At 32.7% G+C, this 19,170-nt stretch overlaps 1 long non-coding RNA gene across 2 annotated transcripts; it reads left to right on the forward strand.

Annotated features, from left to right (window-relative positions):
- Nucleotides 1-774: 774 nt before the first annotated feature.
- Nucleotides 775-17,669, forward strand: LOC120328940 (uncharacterized). Of its 2 annotated transcripts, none has more exons than XR_013477308.1 (6): nucleotides 775-918; nucleotides 1,496-1,569; nucleotides 1,898-1,988; nucleotides 3,633-3,759; nucleotides 5,234-5,355; nucleotides 15,444-17,669. It is a non-coding gene; the product is annotated as an uncharacterized LOC120328940 (long non-coding RNA). The 2 variants fall into 2 exon arrangements; XR_013477307.1 differs by lacking the exons at nucleotides 3,633-3,759; nucleotides 5,234-5,355 and adding exons at nucleotides 8,411-8,537; nucleotides 10,008-10,134.
- Nucleotides 17,670-19,170: the final 1,501 nt, after the last annotated feature.

Below are 19,170 nucleotides of genomic sequence, written 5' to 3' on the forward strand. Positions count from 1 at the left end.
ATTTTTGTCGGCACGCAAAAAAATTTCTAAAAATATTTAGCCGATTTTATCACGCAAGCCGAAAAAGGTACCCACCCCTGTGTTATACCTTGCACAAAATTCACTCCCCCTACGAGGTTCTGGTTCAACCTGGCAGAACTTTGGGGTTTGACGAAATTCCCTGAGTAATAAAAAGGATTCTCTGATGGCTCGAAAAGGTTACGAATCACTGATTTGAAAGTTGGTTCAATATGGGCTTCCAAAACTTTTGCAGTTCGATGCAAGCCCAGCGCTTCTATGATTTTATGCAATGTTTAGTGGAATTTATACGTTTCATTAGTTTTAATAGTTGTGTTTTGAATCAAAAGTATAAAATTTACATTAGATATTCCGGTAGTACTCTGTGTGTAAAATTCGAGTATTCTGTGCAACCCCAAAACTTGCTGCGTCTCACCTGCGGTGTCGCAACTCCAGTTTGGGCTAGCTCTGCGCTAAATCGAGTCTTTATCAATTGTTACCATCGGTCTGAAAAATTAAACAGGATTTTCACATGTAACTCAATTGTATGGCTATGTATGTTATGTCTCCAACATTTGGTTTGGATGGAGAAATTAGTGTAAATTGGGCATTCAAACTGTCACAACAAGTAATATTAAGCAAATACCAAATGTCATCTGCATTGTTTATGTTTTGTGATCACGTGTCACAAGCGTGATCCGCTCGCAGCGATCCAGGGTTGTTAGATACTGAAATAACGGGACTAATTAAAAACTTTTAATTACAAAGGACTAATTAGCGTTTTCGTCCACTCTTCGCGCGGGAAGCACAAGCGACAACGCCTCAGTAGCAAAGTTACATGATGAAGCGCGGTCGATTTTGTGTGTGGTTGGTGCTGGAATATTACTCCTTATCAGTTTGTCTCTTTGGAACAATATTCAGGTAAGCTAAATATAAACAAGCGTTTGTAAAGCTGTTATATGGTTTCCCTAAAACTCTATATTTTTTTATTTATTTGGTTAATGTTGTTGCTTACTATCTTAATTTTTGTACATATTGCTTTTCACAAACATGATTTCTAAATCTTTCTGGTTGAAATTACAATTTCCTATAATTTTCAATATGAACTAAAAATCTAAACATACCTGAGACTTATTCTAAATTGACGAGTTAGCGAAAGATACGAAGTTAATGGAATAGCTCTGCTGTTTCATTCATCAGATATTCGATATTTTCTCAGGAGTCCTCGCATATTATATATATCCTAGAATTCAGTGATTCTCGCACTTTTTTAGGCCGCGCCCGATATAAGTCACTACGTAAGCTGCATTTCACATGGCACGCTTTACATCAATGAAATATAGATAACTTTCGAAACCTCAAATTTAACTCCAAATTCATAGATTGATAAATACTTGGCTTTTTTACTTTTATATTTTAGTTATTGTGGTTAGACGTATTCCCATTCCCGCATTAGAAAGTTCTGCAACAGTGTATTATTAATATCTTAACTTTTCAGATGCAGAATTGTTGTTGATGTTGAAATTGAAGATGCTAAGACACGATGTAACGAAACCGAGGGAAAATCTACAGGTAATATTTATACATTTTATTTGACTTTTCGACATCCATGGATTCATGTAATCAATATGGTAATGCCACATACTTAACAGAAGTAATAAGTCATATACAAGATGAGATGCAACACAATGTACCGACAGATCATTCCAAATAAGTAATATTTCATAAATTTAGGGGAAATCTCTGAATTATTTGAAAGGATTTATCTACGCAAAAGTTTTAAAATGCGCTCCTTGATGGTTGAATCACAATTTCGAAAGGCTGTTGTTGAATTGAAATACTTGTACGTTATTATTTTGGGTGAAAATACGACGATCATGTCACATACATTTATTTTCAGCTTTCAGTTGACAAGGCAGTATACTACGTCATCAATAAGAGAAATTCGTCTGAGTGAGATAGAAGCCTATCGAGTCTGACCAGCAAAGCAAGTATGTAATCGGAATCTTTTAATTTTAATCGTATAATTAGGTTCAATCTAAGGATCGTTGGAGGTTGAACAAATCCCCCGGTCAAAAACAAAACACTCACACAAACCCTCAAAATAAGGAAATTATTAACTACTGGCTTGAGGTTTGGGCCGAAAATGAAGATTGCGCTGGAAATTCAAATTTTAAAATCGTTTCTGACCCTAACTAGTTACTGATTTGTTATTTTCAAACTTGGCGGAGGTGTTTTTATCAAATCTCACATTTTGGGGTACTCCTGAAGTACACGTACCATGGAGGACACCGGAACGCAGTATGTGTACCAGGTTAGGGTTAGACTATGATGTTAATGCAATTTTCCTTATTTTAGTTCTTTTGGGAGTTCGGGGACTAGCCATGTGACTCCCGTAGTATTTGTACCTAAAATTATGGCCTAACCCTAACCTGGTACACATACTATGTTATGGTGTCCGACATCTTGGTACGCATACTTCAGGAGCGCCTATTTTTGCATTATTGTTGAGTGCTTTTTACAAAATATTCCAATCTAATATGCTAAAATAGCGCTGTTCGACCTTTTACTACATGTTACACCTTGTTCAATTTTTTATTTTCATCGTATATACTTCGCAAATAACCAAGATTATTTAATAAAATAGCGCAGAAAAGTTGTTTGGTGAAGTTATGATAGAAGTCTTACGCTGGTCACAAAATATTATATGTGCTAAATAAAAAAGGGAAATATTGGCTTTGATTTGTAACTATAGCTTTTACTCGGAAATTTCGAGACGTGGACAGACAAATACTTCATAAATTATTGAGCCCGATGTTGAACGGGACCTGCGCGCGTTCAAAAACTCAAAACGGGCCGGGAAATTTGATTGTTTGAATCAGGCTATAGCTCTAGTGTATCATCGTATGCCAATTGCTATTTGTATAGCCGGGATCTATCTTGGTATACTCCTGCTTATTTATGGTATATCCGGTTGAATATAACTGCACTGAAAAATTTACTCCAAGTTGGTAATTTTTTTGGAAATCTTCGACAAATTATCTTTTTTGTATATATATTTAGTATAAGCTTATCTTATAGCAGAAAAATTGCATTTCTTCGTTCTCCTTTTCGCTAGTTTGATCCCCAATGCACGCTCATAATTATTTAAGGCCAAATCTGTTAGAACCAGACCATTTATTTCGTCGAGTCGCACCTTGGAGTTGACTATTTTGTCCCACATACGCGTAATCTAGCGTTAAAAGGGTGGAAACAACCATTCTAAACAACCCATTAACTGGAGCAATAATCCCTGAATACTACGTAAAGAGCACGACACTGTCTATAACGGTGTTTTTTAACTGGGTTTGATTAAACCAAACCTGAAGGTCCTCGGAAATAATTTCACGAAATATTTCCTTTATCCAGCTTTTATGCAAACATCCACGTTTAACCGTTTAACCACGTTTAACTTACCGACCGTAATTTTGAATTCGTGATAAGGCAGAAATTATTTATTTTAACAATTCAGGATTAAAACTTTTCACTCTTTTTGCACCGCAATCCTAAGTCTCCAATGGTAGGAGCTATAGCTGCCATACAATAGATACGCTACTGATAATTTGAGAAGAAACTAAAAATAAATTTATTTCCAGTTTCCCCCAACACTGATTGAAAGTTAGCAAGACAGTACATCATTTCATCAAAAGAATTGCCTCGTCATTTGCCTGGTATTCATCACTGATTGAGATAGAAGCCTATCGAGTCTGGTCAGCAAAGCAGGTATGTAATCGTATTTTTTTGATTCTTTCAATATAGTTTGCATATTTAAGTTCAATCTAAAGATCTTTTACACAACCCCTATCGATTGCGATGGAAATTGAAAAATTTCAATATGTTTTTAACCCTAACTAGATAGTTACTAATTTAAAACTTCACCTATGTGTTTTTATTGAGTCTCACGTTTTTGCTTTAGTGTAGAAGTTTTTGTACGAAAGATCCCAATCTAATATACTAAAATATTGCTCTTGAACATTTTACTACGTGTTACATAGTTTTCAATTTTCATTTTTTTCGTATGTACCTTGCAAATAACAAAGGGTATTTAATATTATAAATTGGAGAAAGGTGTTGTTTAGTGAAATGATGACAGTTCGTACTCTTGTCACAAGATATTATGTATTCTAAATTACGTGTAACAAAAAACGTAAAAATTGACGTTGATTTATAAGAATAGCTTTTGCTTAGAAATTAGCAAATAACGTAGCCACAGACTTTTCGGTACTTCCGAAGTATGTGTACCAAGATGGCGGACACTGGAACATAGTATGTGTACCAGATTAGATTTAGGCCATAATTTTGTTCTAATACCCTTATTACAGTTCTATTACGAGTTCGGGGACTAGTCGAGTGACTTCCGTAGTATTTGTACTAATAGATATTAAGGCCTAATTCGGAAGTACTGTTTTTTTTTGTATATCTTTCCACCGATAATACTTTTTGTTTGATTTGGTATACACTTAGGTATATAGTATAATCCGTTAAATATCACTGCACTAGAAGATCATTCCAAATAAGTAATATTTGTAATTTTTTGGGAAATCTGCGGCAATTTTTTTTATATTGAGCCAAAGCTTATCTTATAGCAGAAAAATTGAATTTCCTCGTACGTTTTTTGTTTAGTTTAAGCAAGAACGCGCGCCTAAAATTTTTTTATGGCAAAGTCTGTTAGAACCAGACTATTTTTATTTCGTAGAATCGCACCTTGGAGTTGACTATTCTGCCCAACATACCCGTAATTTAGCATTAAAAAGTAGCAAAAATCATTCTAAACAACCCTTTAACTGGAGCAATAACCAGTGAATATGGCGTAATGGGCACGACACTGTTCATAACGGTGTTTATTAAACTGGGTTCGATTAAACCCAACCCCCGTGGGATCGATCTGTTCAAGGTGTTCTATGAAGATCCTCTGCAATAGTTCTATGCCATTAAGTCTTTCCATTACCTAGTTTTTTTACTTATGTAAAATTTTCTATATTCCACCACTGATACCCGAACTTCCACGTTACGCTGTTTAATTTGGAATTAGTGATTAGGCACAATACGAGTTTCAATTATTTCCAATTTGAAAATATTCATTGTAACAGTTTAGGATTAGAACTTTTCACTCTTTTTGCGTTGCAATCCTAAGCTGAATACACCTCTGATAATTTTAGAATGAACTAAAAATACATTAATTTTCAGCCTTTTAAAGAGACTGCTTGAACGTTAGAAAGACAGTACATCAATTTCATCAAAAGAATTTCGTCGTGGTCATTTGTCTGATATTCATCACTGATCAAGATGGAAGCCCATCGAGTCTGGCTAGCAGAGCAAGTATGTAATCGAAATCTTTTGAGTCTTTCAATTTCATTTGCATATTTAGGATCAATTAGGTATCTTTTGTACACCTTCTCCCCCGGTAATAACAAAACACCCCCGCTAACGTTAAAATAATAAATTAATAATTATCCTGTCCGGGTTTGGGTTAGAAATGCAGATTGCGCTGGAAATATAAATTTACACTAACTAGATAATTATTTATTTACATATCGTCTCGCTAATAACCAAATTGCGTAAGTCATTTTTAGCAGTTTTGAGAAAAACGTAACAAACTTCCCAATGATATTGTTATGCCATTGAGAGTCAATAATTTGCCATGGTTCAATTTTTTGATTGTAGCTGGATTTAAGTTAATTTGAATGACGCAGTTAAGTGACGTCATAATTGCGCACTGTGACTTAGGCAGAAATGTGTCTATGACTTGGGGACATACGCAATTTTGCAACTTCACTATCTGCACCAGTCCTGAAAACTAAACATTTCAAAAACGAATGCAATTCCCAGTATCTACAATGTCTAATCCCCAAAATAGCTAATCAGCTTCAATTACATTATTTTTTATGTTTAAAATTATATATATCATCAATATAACACGCTCTGCACACCCACCGAAATAAGACTAAGATTAAATATACGCGCTAAGCTAGAATCCGAGATGCAAAAACTCGAAAATACTTCGCAGAGGTTATTTTGCCTTTGTGACGTCACAATAGCCCTACTGTAACAATGATAACTCATTATGACTAAATAAATTGCACAAATGTGCATGTCATACTAAATCTCCATTTTTATGGGTTTCGGAATTTTTAAAATTAATTCTGAGTTAACAAACAGGTGCGCAGTATTACATAAATACCTATTTTATAAAAAACTCCAAATCGCCAAAAATGACTTACGCAATTCGCTTATTAGCGTGACGATATTTTTCAATTTTTATTTTCTTTAGTAATTCAATAAATAGTCTTGCTGCTGCAAACAACGAACGTTTTTTAGTAATATAAAGTATAAAGAAGTCGTTTAGTGAAGTCATGATATAAGTCTTACTCTGGTAACAAGATATTATGTGTGCTAAATTAACAAACTACCTCAAAATTAACGTTGATTTGTGACTATAGATTGTACTCAGAAATAACGTAGCCGCAGACTCTTTCTGTATATCTCTCCGCAAATAAATATTTTTTTGCATTCCATGGTTTCTACTCGCTCATGTAATTCATCTCTCAAAATTTGTGGCTGTGGCCGATAAACACTTTATGAATTAGTGAGTCCCAATGTCGGACTTGACCTGTGCCCGTTCAAAAACACAAAACGGCCCGGGAAATTTATTTGAATCAGGCTGTAGTTCAGCGTATACCAATTAGTATTTGTATACCCGGGATCTGACTCAGTATACACTTGGTTATTATAGTATACTCGGTTAAACATCACCATACTTAAAGATTATTCCAAATAGGTAATATATGTAATTTTTGGGCGAAATCTGGGACAACGAATTTCAAAATCGGAAATTCGACGCAATTACGCGCCCGTTGAAAGAGCCGACTTTTTATTGTATAATGGCCTTTTCTGTTGCACTATACTCAATCCATGACAACGACGAGAATTTAAAATGCCTATGTCTTAAAATGTCTTCTATTTTAATTGTGTTCATGGTAACTCGCGGTTGCGTCGACTTATGACAAGATGATAGGCATTACTTCTTTAAAATGCCACAGCAATCTTCTAACATATTGCACGATTATATTTAGTTTTGATACATATTTTTAGAGATCTTGCAAATTAGTTATCGTCGTTAGAAAAATCAACTTGAATTAGTTCTTATTAAAAATATTTTAAAGTATATATATTAGTAAATCAAAAATACATATTCACCGCCTTGCTTTAATATTAATTTAATGGTGATCATTTTAATCTACGGTTGTGTTGACGTAATAGAAGCAATACTAATGAGAAAATATTATGACAATTCGTGGACACAGAAAAGCGTTGTAAACTGCCCGATTTATATTTTGTTTTGATTCGTATTTTTGTGAATTCAACAAATCTGAGCTGTTCGAACAACACTTATGGCGCTCCAGTACTGTACGTACCAATGTGGGGGCCTAAGGGAAAATGCGCTGGTACATAATACTACAGTATCACCCAAAATTTTGCGATTTGCAATTTCTAAAGAAGCGTTTTTAGTCGGTCGCGTACAATCATAAAACTAAAGTTATGGTGTTTTCCGTTTTATTTTTAGTATTTTGTATTGCCGCTTTTCATTTAAAAAAATTTGGGTTGCCCCCATTGACACCTACTAGAAAAAAAATTTATTCCTCGTTGTTCGAACTCGCGAGAAACACCACGCGTGTGGACGTGTATTCGTCGGAAATTCGCTAGTGAGTTGTGAAATCCAATCGTTCTGACCAGTTGCGTCACCTGGTACCAAATTTCCGAATAGGGAATTGCTATTCTAATAGTTGAATATTCGAATATATGCCCAGCCATACTCAGTAACTAGTAATAATTGACTTGATTAATGTTATATGAATAACATTGCTTTTTATGTTTTATGTGAATTTTAACCTAAATCGTAACTTGGCTGATAGTTAACTTTCGCAAAAACGTTTGTGGTCCGCAGTGAATTTCTGGCTCGTTGCGGACCCATTCAAACGCTTCGCGGACTCATTTGAGACCGCGGACTCGGGTTGGGAAACACTGCTTTAACTGGAGCAATAATCCGTGAATATAACGTAATGAGCACGACACTGTCTATAACGGTGTTTTTTAACTGGGTTTGATTAAACCAAACCTGAAGGTCCTCGGAAATAATTTTACGAAATCTTTCCTTTATCCAGCTTTTATGCAAACATCCACGTTTAACTACTTACCGACCGTAATTTTGAATTCGTGATAAGGCAGAAATTATTTATTTTACCAATTCAGGATTAAAACTTATCACTCTTTTTGCACCGCAATCCTAAGTCTCCAATGGTAGGAGCTATAGTTGTCATACAATAGATACGCTACTGATAATTCGAGAATGAACTAAAAATAAATTTATTTTCAGTTTTCCCCAACACTGATTGAAAGTTAGCAAGACAGTACATCATTTCATCAAAAGAATTGCCTCGTCATTTGCCTGGTATTCATCACTGATTGAGATAGAAGCCTATCGAGTCTGGTCACCAAAGCAAGTATGTAATCGCAATTTTTTGATTCTTTCAATATAATTTGCATATTTAGGTTCAATCTAAGTATCTTTTGCACAACCCCTATCGATTGCGATGGAAATTAAAGAATTTCAGTCTGTTTTTAACCCTAACTAGATAATTACTAATTTAAAACTTCAACTATGTGTTTTTATTGAGTCTCACATTTTTGCTTTAGTGTAGAAGTTTTTGTACGAAAGATCCCAATCTAATATACTAAAATATTGCTCTTGAAAATTTTACTACGTGTTACATACTACATAGTTATTCAATTTTTATTTTTTATCGTATATACCTTGCAAATAACAAAGGGTATTTAATATTATAAATTGGAGAAAGGTGTTGTTTAGTGAAATGATGACAGGTCGTACTCTTGTCACAAGATATTATGTATTTTAAATTACGTGTAACAAAAAACGTAAAAATTGACGTTGAATTATAAGCATAGCTTTTGCTTAGAAATTAGCAAATAACGTAGCCACAGACTTTTCGGTACTCCCAAAGTTTGTGTACCAAGATGGCGGACACTGGAACTTAGTATGTGTACCAGATTAGATTTAGGCCATAATTTTGTTCTAATACCCTTATTTCAGTTCTATTACGAGTTCGGGGACTAGTCGAGTGACTTCCGTAGTATTTGTACAAGATATTAAGGCCTAATTCGGAAGTACTGTTTTTTTTTTGTATATCTCTCCACCGATAATACTTTTTGTTTGATTTGGTATACACTTGGTGTATAGTATAATCTGTTAAATATCACTGCACTAGAAGATCATTCCAAATAAGTAATATTTGTAATTTTTTGGGAAATCTGCGGCAATTTTTTTTTATATTGAGCCTAAGCTTATCTTATAGCAGAAAAATTGAATTTCTTTGTACGTTTTTTGTTTAGTTTAAGCAAGAACGCGCGCCTAAAAATTTTTTATGGCAAAGTCTGTTAGAACCAACTATTTTTATTTCGTAGAATCGCACCTTGGAGTTGACTATTCTGCCCAACATACCTGTAATTTAGCATTAAAAAGTAGCAAAAATCATTCTAAACAACCCTTTAACTGGAGCAATAACCAGTGAATATGGCGTAATGGGCACGACACTGTTCATAACGGTGTTTATTAAACTGGGTTCGATTAAACCCAACCCCCGTGGGATCGATCTGTTCCAGGTGTTCTATGAAGATCCTCTGCAATAGTTCTATGCCATGAAGTCTTTCCATTACCCAGTTTTGTTACTTATGTAAAATTTTCCATATTCCACCACTGATACCCGAACTTGCACGTTTAGCTGTTTAATTTGGAATTAGTGATTAGGTTCAATACGAGTTTCAATTATTTCCAATTTGAAAATATTCATTGTAACAATTTAGGATTAGAACTTTTCACTCTTTTTGCGTCGCAATCCTAAGCTAAATACACCTCTGATAATTTTAGAATGAACTAAAAATACATTAATTTTCAGCCTTTTAAGAGACTGCTTGAACGTTAGAAAGACAGTACATCAATTTCATCAAAAGAATTTCGTCGAGGTCATTTGTCTGATATTCATGATCAAGATGGAAGCCCATCGAGTCTGGCCAGCAGAGCAAGTATGTAATCGAAATCTTTTGAATCTTTCAATTTCATTTGCATATTTAGGATCAATTAGGTATCTTTTGTACACCTTCTCCCCCGGTAATAACAAAACACCCCCGCTAACGTTAAAATAATAAATAAATAATTATCCTGTCCGGGTTTGGGTTAGAAATGCAGATTGCGCTGGAAATATAAATTTACACTAACTAGATAATTATTTATTTTTAAAACTTGGCGCAAGTGGTTTTATCAAATATTACATTTTTGCATTGGTGTCAAGGGCTTTGTACAAAAGATGCAAATCTAATACACCAAAATAGCGCCCTTGAACCTTTTACTACGTGTTACATATCGTCTCGCTAATAACCAAATTGCGTAAGTCATTTTTAGCAGTTTTGAGAAAAACGTAACAAATTTCCCAATGATATTGTTATGCCATTGAGAGTCAATAATTTGCCATGGTTCAATTTTTTGAACGTAGCTTGATTTAAGTTAATTTGTATGACGCAGTTAAGTGACGTCATAATTACGCACTGTGACTTAGACAGAAATGTGTCTATGACTTTGGGACATACGCAATTTTGTAACTTTACTATCTGCACCAGTCCTGAAAACTAAAAATTTCAAAAACGAATGTAATTCTCAGTATCTACAATGTCTAATCCCCAAAATAGCTAATCAGTTTCAATTACATTATTTTTTATGTTTAAAATTATATATATATATCATCAATATAACACGCTCTGCACACCCACCGAAATAAGACTAAGATTAAATATAAAGAATAAAACAGCAATGCACCTAATATAAAAGCCAACCAAGGGGAATTGGACTTGGACAGTGAATATCACAAGTGCACGTCTTCCTATACTGTAGTATAAATTTAAATTAATACGCGCTTAAGCTAGAATCCGAGATGCCACAACTCGAAAATACTTCGCCGAGGTTATTTTGCCTTTGTGACGTCACAAGAGTCCTGCGGTAACAATGATAATTCATTATGACTAAACAATTGCACAAATGGGCATGTCATACTAAATCTCCATTTTTATGGGTTTCGGAATTCTTAAAATAAATTCTGAGTTAACAAACAGGTGCGCAGTATTACCTAAATACCTATTTTATAAAAAAACTCAAAATCGCCAAAAATGACTTACGCAATTCGGTTATTAGCGTGACGATATTTTTCAATTTTTATTTTCTTTGTATGTATCGTGCAAACAACGAACGTTTTTTAGTAATATAAAGTATAAAAAAGTCGTTTAGTGAAGTCATGATATAAGTCTTACTCTGGTAACAAGATATTATGTGTGCTAAAATAACGTAGCCGCAGACTCTTTCTGTATATCTCTCCACAAATAAATATTTTTTTTGCATTTTATGGTTTCTACTCGCTCATGTAATTCATCTCTCAAAATTTGTGGCTGTGGCCGATAAACACTTATGAATTAGTGAGAGTCCCGATGTCGGACGTGACCTGTGCCTGTTCAAAAACACAAAACCGCCCGGGCAATTTATTTAAATCAGACTGTAGTTCAGCGTATCCCAATTTGTATACCCGGGATCTGACTCAGTATACACTTGGTTATTATAGTATACTCGGTTAAACATCACCGTACTTAAAGATTATTCCAAATAGGTAATATATGGAATTTTTGGGCGAAATCTGGGACAAAATATTCTTTTCGTATTTATAGCAGAAAGATTTCATTTCTCTGTTACCTCTTTCGCCAGTTTGAGCACCAATACGCTCATAATTTACTGCGACAAAGTCTATTAGAACCAGACCATTTCATTTCGTAGAATCGCGCCGTGTATTTAACTATTCTGCCCAACAAAACGTAATTTAACGGTAAAAGGTGAAAACAATCATTCTGAACAGTTCACTAATTGGACTATTAACCAGTGAATATGATGTAATGAGTACGACACTGTCTATAGCGTTTTTTTTTTAACTTGGGCTCGATTGTACCTATAGCGTTTGAGGGAGCTGTATCCGGGGGTTCGATGAAGGTCCTCTGAAATAATTTTACGAAATCTTTTCTTTACCCATCTTCTTACTTATGTGAAAATTATCCTGCAGATATGCAAACTTCCACGTTTATCAGTTTAATTTGAAATTCGTGATATGGCACACATATTATATTGTAACAATTTACAGACTTTTTTTGTATATCTCTCTGCAAATAATTATTTTCTTTGCATTTTATGGTTTTTACTCGCTCATGTAACTCATCTCTTAAAATTTGTGGCCGTGGATGGATAAATTGTTTGTAATTTTTGGGCGAAATCTGCGACAAATTATTCTTTTTGTATATTGAGTATGAATTTATTTTGTAGCAGTAAGATTGCTTCCCTTCGTACGTTTTCTTCTGTTTAATATTACATGCAATTAGGAAGAAATTTAAAAATTAGTGAATTTTGGAATATGTGAAATACGAAATACGACGTTGTGCTATGAGTTTTCTAATTGAATGCCGAGATCATTAACGTCAGTTTACAATGCACCTTAACCAATTAACGCGTCCCGATCGCATACATCAATTTCTTTTCATGTGATATATTTATTTTTTTAAATATTAAATGATGTGTATTATGGATATGTACAAAGGAATTTTGTGACTATTGCAAAAAGTGTTAAATTTGAGAAAAACATCACGTTTTGAAAAAAATCGCAGAAAAACGGAAATTTCCATGAAACTTGTGAGAAATGTGAGATTTGTTTGAATCATCTTTTTAAATCAGGGGTGTGCAACTTTTTTCGCAGGCGGGCCAGATATCAATACCTGGGTAAAACCGCGGGCCGCATCTTAAATTAACTTAGGCTTTCTATTATTTGCAGGCACAAAATAGTGTCTTCTTGTTATTGATCTTAAGGCATTATTAGGGGTCCTTGCAAAAGTTATGACTTAAAACGCAAATTTCTAGAAAGTGTTTTTCAAATTTATTGTCACACCAAATTAAAAAAAAAAAATTCAGTGAGAAATTTGCTGCTAGATTTTTTTCTCGACTACTTTTATACAAATTATCTCTAATGGAAGTGTTAGCAATTCGATATCCATTTTCCGAGTCTTCTTCTGGCGGTTTCGTGACGCCCAAGAACTATGTTGAGTCGAAAAGTGTCGTATTTGAAGCTATAACTTTTTTCAAGTCTAGTTTATAGATGTTTTCGATAAAAATCGCCTGGATTCATTTCCAAATATTTGCTGTTGAATCTTATTTTAGATTAGATATAGACAAAATTAACTGACAGACTGGAACCAAATCTCATTTAGCTTTTGTATCTCTTAATATTAATTTTTTTAAACTACTCTCCCATTTCCTAATCTCAATTGCCAGTTTTTTAAATATCTCTTGAACCTTTTTTTTTCAAAATATATCAAGGATTTCGAAATCTATTCAATCAAAAAGTATCGCTTTTACCTCTCAATTATTATGAAATTTATAAAAAGTATTTGAAATTAAACATTTGCCCTTACCGAACAAAGTAAGACCATAACAATTTGTTGAAACTTGCGTAAACGTTCAAACTGCCCTACTCTCAATGAGACTTTTGTGGACTTGCTTCGCTCTTTAAAATTCGTTGTTTTGGGTTCACTTTTTGTAAATCTGACTTCTCAGAATGCGCAGTCCGTATGTCGGTCAGTCGACAATTCAGTGGTTCAAAGCATTTTGCGAATTTCGACTCGAGAAAGTATATAACAATAGTAAGAAAGTATATATTGACTTGTTGTCTGTTGATTTACCTATAAATTTGGTTTACAAATGCATCAAATTAGTTTTAAATGCCCGACCCAGATTTGTTTAATAGCCATTAAATGCGAACTTTTATTTATATCATTCAAATACGTGAAAAATCTGATAACTAAAGTATAATTTTTTCATATTTAATTTCAAACTCTGTCGCAAGATAGTCATCATAGCCACCTCCATTAAAAATGCCATATACGTTTGCGAGAAAAAAACGTGGAGATGACATGACTATGAAACATAAGAAAGTTTATATGGATATGGTTAGTGGGAAAATTCTAGGAAACGTGTCATTATTCAAAAAATCGAGTATTTGTGAAACATGCAAGACCCGATAATGAGACCAATCAAAATTAAATTTTTGAATTTAATATTTTTATCCGTAAGACATTTAACATTTCATTTGTGAGATCGAATCAAGTAACGTAAAGTTGATTAACATGTTTTAGTGTCAAATTTTATAATTTCACGCAGTAAAAAAGTAGGAAACAATAAGATGAGACGATGTATAAGTTATACATGTTTTACTTACATGCTTACGTTAGGTTGAAATCATTAATAATATTCCAATATTCTGATGCCGGTACTCGAGTTTATTTTATTTCATGTTGTCAGTTTGCGGGGGTAGAAATGTTGATATCACTGATGTAATGAATTTGTTAAAATGGATATGTATATTGTTTTCATTAGCATAATAAATGCGAAATAAAAGTAAATTATTATTGGGTCACATTTACTAACCCATACGAATTCATAAAATTGCATTGAATGTTATGCTGTAAGTCGGGGGTCGGCAACCTACGGCCCGCGGGCCAGATCCCGCCCGCAGAGTAATATAATCCGACCCGCGACGTGTCACTGAATTATGGTAACAAAACAACTGTTTTGACGATTATATTCTTTACGTTACAAAATTTATTGTAAGACACGTGTAGACTAAATCATAATATAACCTAACAATTACATAATTCACAATTCCTCGTTTAATGAGACTATAATTCAATTATAATTAGACAAATATCAACAAAACCTAAAAAAGTTGATGCTAAGTGCAATGGGTTTATTGGCGCAGGAAATATTCACTTGGATTTTTTTGTGATGCAATGCAATGATTAAATAAATCGATATTCTATTCGGTAGATGTATCACTGCTTGATTTTTACTATAAAAAGTATCTTCTTCTTGTAAAACTCAAACAAGTCATACGTAAATTTTTTTTTTCTTCAAGTACAGCTTAAAATATAACTTCTGATCTGTGTGAAAAAGTTTTTAACTTTCCAAAACCATGTGCGGCGCGCCAATGACTTGCAACCCTAATTTTGGTCTGCGAGCGACAAAAGGTTGCCGACCCCTGCTTGTAAGTCCATTGTCTGAGCACGTTACACCATTTTCACTGCAAACCTTGAAAAAAATTGGAATGATATCACATGGGATCAATCAATACCCTATCTTGTGCCTACAATTAGAAAGATCTTCTCATACAACTACTAAGATTTATTTCCTCAATTAAATGAATGCAAAAAAGAATATCGTATCATAGACATTATGGTTAATTGTATATTTTTTTCTACAGGCTTCTCAATTAAAGAACTTGGATTTTGGAATCATAAAAAATGGTAGAGCTTGAGTATTCAAATCTGAAAGAGAGTTTTATCAAACATGTCTGAGAACTACTTACGAACAAATGCAGTGAGCTGCACTTGAGACTATTTTAGCCTATACCCAATGACATGAGACTATTTTAGACTATACCCAATGGCATGAGACTATTTTAGACTATACCCAATGCCATGAAACTATTTTATACTATATCCAATGGCATGAGACTATTTTAGCCTATACCCAATGCCATGAGACTATTTTAGACTATACCCAATGGCATACGTACTTTAATCTTCTATGCAAGAACAAATGGGTCGACCAATCATGTTCTTGTGATTTTAATAAACGGAAACAGATTCTTGATCAAACCATTGTTTAGAAACCAAATCAATTTTTTTTTTGCATTCATCATTACACTACAATACAATTTTTATATTTGATTCCATATTTATGGAAAATTAAGAATTTATAGTTCATGTCTTATGTAAAATTAAATAGTGGATATATTTATTATACCAAAACATCGTTTAAATTTGTATTTTAAATTTTCCATTCCATCACTCCATTCCATTCTAAACATACATTCCTGTGATTACTTAAATAATTTGGCATGAAGAAGGCGGCGTCATTCAACATATTTGTCATATAACTTAATTATACAAATCCTTTTTTTATTAATAAGAAATGAGCATTCAAAATATAATGCTATGATATCTCATTATTGTCTTATTTACTCATTTTGATACCATTTGTAATCAGTACGAACTAAATAAAGTCTATTCATGGTTGTCAATGCTACCTAACACACAAATCTAATCTTACCGGTACTTTATAAACACTGCTTGTTCTTTGTTTGGAATCGTCTTCGAAAAACAAACCAGGCCGGCATGGTTTGACTCTTCTGTAGACGAATCTCCATCAAAAAACAAAACAAAAAACAAATATATTACACTCACATACACAGGGGTTGGGAGGGGGGATGGGGTTCTGGTGAATGGTGGGCCCATGAAGGGAGGGAATACACAGCATGGCAATCATAGTAGCAATATTTGTTCGGCCAATACTAAAATATAAAAGACCACAGAATCTGGCAAGTAGTGGTCAAAATTTTTTTATTTCAAAATTTATGACAGTAAACATGACAATACAGTTGAATGTCGGTACTTTCGTTTAAAATCAGAATTTAAATGACAATCAAAGAATTTTACAAATCCGAGTATGTAGGGTGTTTGACAAGCCTCTTTTTGGTGGCGTCATTCCTACTAGCCTTAATTTTCTATAGTTTAAGACAATTAGACATATTCATATATACCAAAACTATTCTTTATATTTTCCATATCCAATATTTTTTTTGATATCCAATAAATATATCCACAATGTTTTGATTTTTGTTGATTAATGTTTATTACTGGTACTTTGTTGAGAATATTGGATTCCTCTGAAAATAGTGCTATTTTTACCTGATTATAGTTTTGTGTGTTACAACTTCAAATATACCAAACCGTTAGTGCATTTTTATTTTTCGGAGAATATGCTAATTTTCAGAGTACAATCATATTAATTATGTTTTATGTATACTTTTGATGTTGCATATTTAAAAATTACGTAATAGTCTCTATCTATATATTGCATATTTAAAAAAATGTTGCTATCTCATTTATTTTCTATTCTATATTTCTTGAGATATTTTCAACAGGAAACAAGACATCAAGAGAACGACGAAAGAGCAAAAAGTTAACAGGGCATGCCATGGCTTTTTTGTTTGTTTGTTTTTGAATATATTTTTTATTTTATATTTTATTTTTGATAGATTTACCCATTAGGACATTCCCACTATTACCACTAGGCCTAGTTATTATTATTACTATTATTGTATCCCAGTTTTTCAGATGCACAACTATAAAGAGTAGGAAATGAAGAACAGAAAGAACCAAGGACAAATATACCAAGTAAATTTTTATATAGATTCAATTAGGCTTAGTTTTATTAATGCTATTTTATCTTTTCAGATATAGGACTATGAGAATGAGGAACAGAAAGAAGAACCAAATACAAATATACCAAGTACATTTTTCATATCAATTTAATTATATTTAGTTTTATTATTGGTATCTTAGCATTTCAGATATAAGACTAAAAAGATGAAGAACAGAGGGAGGAACCAAGGAAAAATATACCAAGTATATTTTTCATATAGGTTTAATTAGGCTTAGTTTTATTAATGTTATAGCTTTTCAGTTATAGGACTTTGAAGATGAAGAACAGAAGGAAGACCAAAGACAAATATACCAAGTAAATTTTTTATATAGATTTAATTAGGATTAGTTTTATTAATGTTTTAGCTTTTCAGTTATTGAACTATGAAGATGAATAAATGAAGAACAGAAGAAAGAACCAAGGACAAATATGCCAAGTAAATTTTTTATATAGATTTAATTAGGATTAGTTTTATTAATGTTATAGCTTTTGAGTTATAGGACTATGAAGATGAAGAAACGAAGAACAGAAGAAAGAACTAAAGACAAATATACCAAGTAAATTTTTCATATAGATTTTATTAGGCTTAGTTTTATTAATGTTATAGATTTTCAGTTATAGGACTTTGAAGACGAAAAACAGAAGGAAGACCAAAGACAAATATACCAAGTAAATTTTTTATATAGATTTAATTAGGATTAGTTTTTATTAATGTTATAGCTTTTCAGTTATTGAACTATCAAGATGAAGAAATGAAGAACAGAAGGAAGAACCAAGGACAAATATACCAAGTAAATTTTTTATATAGATTTAATTAGGCTTAGTTTTATTAATAGTATAGCTTTTCGATTATAGGACTTTGAAGATGAAGAAATGCAGAACAGAAGGAAGACCAAGGACAAATATACCAAGTAAATTTTTTATATAGATTCAATAAGGCTTAGTTTTATTAATGTTATAGCTATTCAGTTATAGGACTATGAAGATGAAGAACAGAAGGAAGAATCAAGGACAAATATACCAAGTAAATTTTTTATATAGATTTAATTAGGCTTAGTTTTATTAATGTTATAGCTATTCAGTTATAGGACTATGAAGATGAAGAAATGAAGAACAGAAGGAAGAACTAATAACAAATATACAAAGTAATTTTTTTATATAGATTTAATGATGATTATTTTTTATTAGTCTTGGCTTTTCAGATATAGGACTACGAAGATGAAGAACAGAAGAAAGAATCAAGGACAAATATACCAAGTAAATGTTTTATTTAGATTTAATTAGGATTAGTTTCATTAATGGTATAGCTTCTCAGTTATAGGACTTTGAAGATGAAGAAATGAAGAACAGAAGGGAGAACCAAGGACAAATAAACCAAGTAAATTTTTTATATTGATTTGATTAGGATTAGTTTTATTAATGTTTTAGCTTTTCAGTTATTAAACTATCAAGATGAAGAAATGAAGAACAGAAGAAAGAACCAAGGACAAATATACCAAGTAAATTTTTATATAGATTCAATTAGGCTTAGTTTTATTAATGTTATAGCTTTTCAGTTATAGGACTTTGAAGATGAAGAAATGAAGAACAGAAGAAGACCAAAGACAAATATACCAAGTAAATTTTGTATAAAGATTTAACTAGGATTAGTTTTATTAATGTTGTAGCTTTTCAGTTATAGGACTATGAAGATGAAGAAATGAAGAACAGAAGGAAGAACT

Source organism: Styela clava, chromosome 7, assembly GCF_964204865.1.
Source record: "Styela clava chromosome 7, kaStyClav1.hap1.2, whole genome shotgun sequence".
Classification (NCBI taxonomy): domain Eukaryota; kingdom Metazoa; phylum Chordata; class Ascidiacea; order Stolidobranchia; family Styelidae; genus Styela; species Styela clava.